This window comes from Mastomys coucha, unplaced genomic scaffold (assembly GCF_008632895.1).
Source record: "Mastomys coucha isolate ucsf_1 unplaced genomic scaffold, UCSF_Mcou_1 pScaffold14, whole genome shotgun sequence".
Lineage (NCBI taxonomy): Eukaryota > Metazoa > Chordata > Mammalia > Rodentia > Muridae > Mastomys > Mastomys coucha.
Genome location: NW_022196896.1, coordinates 124,288,624 through 124,295,668, shown reverse-complemented (window position 1 = coordinate 124,295,668; position 7,045 = coordinate 124,288,624).

The window sequence follows — 7,045 nt, the reverse complement described above, 5'->3', positions numbered from 1 at the left end:
TTGCAAATTCATCTGGAATAACAAAAAACCCACGATAGCCAAAACTATTCTCAACAATAAAGGAACCTATGGTGGAATCACCATCCCGGACCTTAAGCTGTACTACAGAGCAATTGGGATAAAAACTGCATGGTATTGGTGCAGTGACAGGCAGGTAGATCACTGGAATAGAATTGAAGACCCAGAAATGAACCCATAAACCTATGGCCACTTGACCTTTTACAAAGGAGCTAAAACCATCCAGCAGAAAAACAAAAACAAAAAACCCCAGCATTTTCAACAGATGGTGCTGGCTCAACTGGTGGTTAGCATGTAGAAGAATGCAAATCGATCCATTCCTATCTCCTTGTACAAAGCTCAAGTTCAAGTGGATCAGGGACCTCCACATCAAACCAGATACACTCAAACTAATAGAAAAGAAAGTCGGGAAGAGCCTTGAGCATATAGGCACAGGGGAAAATTTCCTGAACAGAACACCAATAGCTTATGCTCTAAGATCAAGAATCGACAAATGGGACCTCATAAAATTACAAAGCTTCTGTAAGACAAAAGACACTGTCAATAGGACAAAATGGCAACCAATGAAATGGGAAAAGATCTTTACCAATGCTATATCTGATAGAGGGCTAATATCCAATATATACAAGAACTCAAGAAGTTACACTCTAGAGAAAGAAATAACCCTATTTAAAAATGGGGTACAGAGCTTAACAAAGAATTCTCAGCTGACGAATACCGAATGGCTGAGAAGCACCTAAAGAAATGTTCAATATCCTTAGTCATCAGGGAAATGCAAATCAAAACAACCCTTAGATTCCACCTCACACCAGTCAGAATGGCTAGGATAAAAAAAACTCAGGTGATAGCAGATGCTGGAGAGGTTGTGGAGAAAGGAACACTCCTTCATTGCTGGTGGGATTGCAAGCTGGTACAACCACTCTGGCAATCAGTTTGGTGGTTCTTCCGGAAATTGGACATAGTACCACCAGAGGACTCAGCTATACCACTCATGGGCATATACCCAGAAGATGCTCCAACATGTAATAAGGACACATGCTCCACTATGTTCATAGCAGCCTTATTTATAATAGCCAGATACTGGAAATAACCCAGATGTCCCTCAACAGAGGAATGGATACAACAAATGTGGTACATCTACACAATGGAGTACTCAGCTATTAAAAATAATGAATTTATCAAACTTTTAGGAAAATAGATGGACCTGGAGAATATCATCCTGAGTGAGGTAACCCAATCACGAAAGAACACACATGGTATGCATTCTCTGATAAGTGGATATTAGCCCAGAAGATCAGAATACACAAAGTACAAACCACAAACCGTAAGAAACTCAAGAAAAAGGAAGACCAAAGTGTGGATATTTTATTCCCTCTTAAAAGAGGGAACAAATACACATGGAAGGAGTTGTAGAGACTAACTATGGAGCAGAGACTAAAGGAAGGACAATTCAGAGACTGCTCCACCTAGGAATCCTAACTATATTCATTCATCAAATCTAGACACTATTGTGGATGCCAGCAGGTGCTAGATGACAGGAGCCTGATATAGCTGTCTCCTGAGAGGCTCTGACAGTACCTGACTAATACAGAAATAGAGGCTCACAGCCATCCATTGGGCTGAGCACATGGTCCCCAATGAAGGAGCTAGAGAAAGGACCCAAGGAGCTCAAGGGTTTGTAGCCTCTTAGGACGAACAACAATATGAAATAACTAGTACCCTCAGAACTCCCAGAGAATAAAACACCGACCAAAGAGTACACATGGGGGGATTCATGGCTCCAGCTGCATATGTAGCAGAGGATGGCCAAGTTGTTCATCAATGGGAGGCGAGGCCCTTGGCCCTGTGAAGGTTCTATGCCCCAGTGTAGGGGAATGCCAGGGCCAGTAAGCAGGAGGGGATGGGTTGGTGAGCAGGGGGAGGGGGAGAGGACAGGGGTTTGTTTTAGTTTTTGTTTTTTTATTTCATTTTATTTTAGTTTTTTAGAGGGGAACCTGGGAAAGGAGATATTGTAAATAAAGAAAACATCTAATAAAAAAAAGAAAGAAAAGGGAGGCATAGAATATAATGCATACGATACAACATCAGAGTGAGGAAATAGTTAGGCTTGGAAGGAAACCCACATATGAGGGTGAGGAAAGTAAAGAGGGCACTGGGAAGAGGATGGAAATATGACATAGTCCATGCACAAGTACACACACACAGCTTGCATGCACACATACAAACACAATCATAATGAAGCACATTTATTTCAATTGGTTTATAAAGAGAAACTTAAATAGATCATACTTAAAAAAAAATACAGAGCTTAATGGCAAAGATTTAATGAGGAGAGATGTCCAAAAAAGGACCCATATAGCATCCCCGGGTACCAGAGAAAAGGGCTTATGATGTAGCACAAGCCAACAGCGAAGTGTGAGGTAGAGACAGCAGAACTGCCTAAAATCTCCAAGGCCAGCTAGGCAGATATATGACCCAACAAAAAGCAGCAGAGACTGTAGAACAACAGGGTAGAAGAAGGGAAATTACCTTCAGACTTCTCCTCCCACCACGTGTGGCCCTTACACTGAGTGCCCAGCACAGCAACACACATACAAACACTACAATGGACATGTGCACACAGATACACACAGAACCACAGACAGAAATACAAAAAAAATTAAATGTTATAATCAAATTTATAGTGATCAGAAACCCTAATGTTTAGAAGGTTTGGTGTGTTTGAGAGGGAAAAGTGACCTACAGGGGGATTTGAGTTTCTTCTGCCAAAGCTACAAGTTTTTAAAATCACCTGGAATGGTATTTTCAATGCCTAAATAAAAGTTCCAATCAATGTTCAATTCCAAGCACATGTTAAAAAGTTCCTAAGTTGTACTCTACAAAATCATGAGTATTGTGGGATGAAGAGTTTAATATATTCGTTATCAACTCTAAAAACAAGAAATGCATTAAATTGGGGAAATCAAACAACAATAAAAAACAAAGACCCAGAACCTGTAGGTACCACTGGGAGCTTCAACTCTGCAGTCTGCTCCATGGATTGGATCTGGACTGCTAAGCCTGGTTTGGGATGTTAGGAGAGCTGGCTGCCAGTTCATCTGTTTGTCTTCTCTGAATTCCTGGATGTCTACAAAGGCAATTATGTAACACACCAGCTTGGAGCATGCTGCTGCTACAGGCCTTAATTCCAGCACTCAGGAAGCAGAGGCATGTGAAACTCTGTAAGTTGGAGAGCAGCCTGGTCTACAGAGTGTTCCAGAACACCCAGGGCTACACAGAGAATCCCTGTCTCAAAACAATCAAAATAACCAATCAGCGTTTTGAGGGGTTATGGAGAGGGTGTAGGTCACTAAGGATACCTCCAGCGGGTCACCTGAGCTGGGAATGAAGAAAGGATAGACACAGAGACACGTGGGCAGTGAAGCTGGGATCATCTGGGTTCTCTATCATTGCCTATGACTACCTGGAATCACAGGCTGCTAATTAGGTCAAACACAGGAGGAGGGGTTAGCTAGACTGAGTGGGACTTCTCTGTCCATGAACAGTATCAGCCTGTAGACATCCAAGAGGAAACCCATAGTTACTAGAATTTGCCAAAACTGACCAATCATTCATAATCAATCATGGTTGAATGACAGAGCAAAGCTTTGCCATTCCTCTTGAGCCTGGCTCATATAAAGAAAGAGTTTGCCAACTTGCAATGGGACAACTGGTCTCTCAGTCCTAGAAGAGCCATGTCCATATCAAAATAGAGAATTCCTCAGGACTTCAGGCTTTCAACATGTTCTTGCTCCCTATACCAAAGCAGGTTAGGGACCATTTTGCTGACAGGAGTGAATACCAATCAGGATCTCTCTCTGCTTAGGACCTTCTATAACAGACAGGTCAGAGCCATAAGCTTCTCTCAGATCTATGCCAGACAGATCCACTCCACCTAGTGAACACTGAGTTCCAGCCTGCAATCCTCCAGGCCCTCAATTCTACTTCACTTAGGTCTTGGCAGCTACAAGGAACTGACAGCTGCTTCTGACACTTAGACAACCTACCTGAGTCCCTGCCTCTGGTGACTTTTCACCTGGCCCAGCACTGCTCTTCCCATCTGTATCGTACCCAAGTGTCCTAGTCAACTTGACAAGAACACAAACAGAAGAAATCTGAAGGAGGGAAATGCAATTGAGAGAACACCTGCATCCCACAGCCTATAGGAAAGATGTGTGGAGTTTCTTCATCGGGGACTGGTATGGGAGTGTGGTATCCCACAGGAGGATGTGCCCTCACAGCATTTCCTGAGCAGGAGAGTCAGGTCAGGATTCCAGTCAGCAGCCCTCCTCTGTAGGCTATCTTTCACTTCCTGCCTCCCGGTTCCTGCCCTGTTTGAGTTCCTGCCTTGCCTTCTCATCAAAGATGGTCAATGATCTGGAAACATGAATCTCATAAAACTTTTGTGCCCCCACCATCACACTGGAAAAGCAAGATTCAGATCTAAAATCACTTTTAATGATGATGATACAGGACCTTAAGAAAGACATAAATAGCGACCTAAAAAAAATACAGGAGAACAAAGGTAAACAGCTAGAAGCCCTTAAAGAGGAAACACAAATTTCCCTTAAAGAACTACAGGCAAACACAATCAAACATGTGAAGGAAATGAACAAAACCATCCAGGGTCTAAAAGTGGAAATAGAAACAATAAAGAAATCACAAAGGGATACAGCCCTGGAGTAAGCAAACCTAAGAAAGAGATCAGAAGACATAGACACAAACATCACCAACAGAATACAAGAGATAGAAGAGAGAATCTCAGGGGCAGAAGATACCATAGAAAACATTCAAAGAAAATGCCAAAAAGCAAAGAGTTCCTAACCCAATAGATCCTGGAAATCCTGGATGCAATGAGAAGACCAAACCTAAGGATAATAGATGTAGAAGAGAGTGAAGGCTTTAAACTTAAAGGGCCAGTAAATAATCTTCAACAAAATTAAAGAAGAAAACTTCCTTAACCTAAAGAAAGAGATGCCCATGAACATAAAAGAAGCCTACAGTACTCCAAATAATTTGGACCGAAAAGGAAATTCCCCCATCACATAATGATCAAAATACCAAATGCACAAAACAAAGAAAGAATTTTAAGAGCAGTAAGGGGAAAAGGTCAAGTAACATATAAAGGTAGGCCTATCAGAATTACACCAGACTTCTCACTAGTGAGAAAAAAAAAGCTAGAAGATCCTATACAGATCTGGTCATACAGACCCAAGAGAATACAAATGCCAGCCCAGGCTACTATAGCCAACAAATCTCTCAATTACCATAGATGGAGAAAACAATATATTCCATGACAAAACCAAATTTACACAATATCTTTCCATAAATCTAGCCCTACAAAGGATAATAGATGGAAAACACCAACATAAGGAGCAAAACTATACCCTAGAAGAAGCAAGAAATTAATCTTTCAACAAACCCACACAAACCTAATTCCACCTCTAACAACAAAAATTACAGGACGTAACAATTACTTTTTCTTAATATCTCTTAATATGAACATTAATATTACCAACATATCCTAATGAAATGAAATTAAAAAATAAGAGGAATTAGAAATTTGTTGGCTGTCATCCAGTGGTCTCTCTAATTGGTAATTGGAGAAATAGGTCCAATATTGTGCAATCCATATACACCTTCTGCTTGTTTGTACATGACAGTGTCTTGCTCGGTTCCACATAATGGTCTTGAAATCAGGCTTCTCCTATCTCAGCCTCTGTATTAGTAGGGTTGTGTATTTGATATTTTTACACTATACTATAGTTCTCAGAACAGCTTACATATTTCAAAAGTTTATACAGCCAAAAGAAAAATAGACAATTAACTTGGGAGGTCACTTGTAAGAGAACAAAAAAGAGTGAGAAGGAATGCTTTCCTTGATGTTTGTAACTATTGTATCAATATTGAAGAAGAGGACATTATAAGTTACTCTTTCTCTGAGATGAATGCTTTTCAAAATCACCACAGCCAATGAATTGGACTCTTACCCTCACCTAATGTCTGTGGCACCCTCCAAGCAGAACCATTGTTCATTAAAACAGTTGGTGAATGACTTCATGAATAGACCATCTTAATACCTACACCATTTCTTAAATGAATGTAACCTGTTCTCTGTGGGCTGAGAATGATGACAATCACTCTAGTCAAAGAGCTTTGAGCATAACAGGAAATCTGTACCCAAAAATCGTGCCTACAATTCACTCCTTCGCACGACAAAATTGCCAACTCTCAGCTTAGCTACGATGGAGGTAAAATACTTTGGTGATGTGAGGGTCACTGAAGTACAGCCTTATTAAAATGAACTCCAATGTCTAAAAATTGTTCTTATTTTGGGCTTGTACCACAGTAAGAGCCAAGATTTAAAGCTCTATTAAAAATAAGCAAAAAAACTACCTAACCAAAAGACTTCAGATAATTATGTTCATTTAAAAAAATCTAGTAGTGATGTACTATTTTAAAATATATTGTTAATATGTTCAGTTATTTCAAATTTATCTTGAGAAAAACATGTATTTTCAGTATTGCTGTAGACAAGCATCTACATAAGACTGTTCAACTGATTGTTGTTTTAAATCAAACAACTTTTATAATACTCATTTTTATTGTTCCAATATTTTAAAATTTTTTAAAGGATATGACAAAATAAAATAAATCGAAAGGCATGGCAGGTAATGAATGGGGGGTCTCTGGGAGGAATTGGGGTACAAAAGAGAAAGAAGAATATGATGTAATTTTATTTACTTAGAATATATTTTTTAAATGTTAGCAAATTCAGAAAAATTGAAATTATGTATCTTTTCTCATCATAGTGCAATAAAACTTAAAACAATTAAAAAAAAAAAGAAAGTTTAGAAGAAAATGTTTTGTGTCCCATGTTGCTTTGGGTCATAGTATCTGTCACATCGATGCAAAGTAAACTATGTTGGACTTATATTTTGTACACTGGTCCTCATCAGGCAGAGGATGTTCATGGCAGAGGATGAAG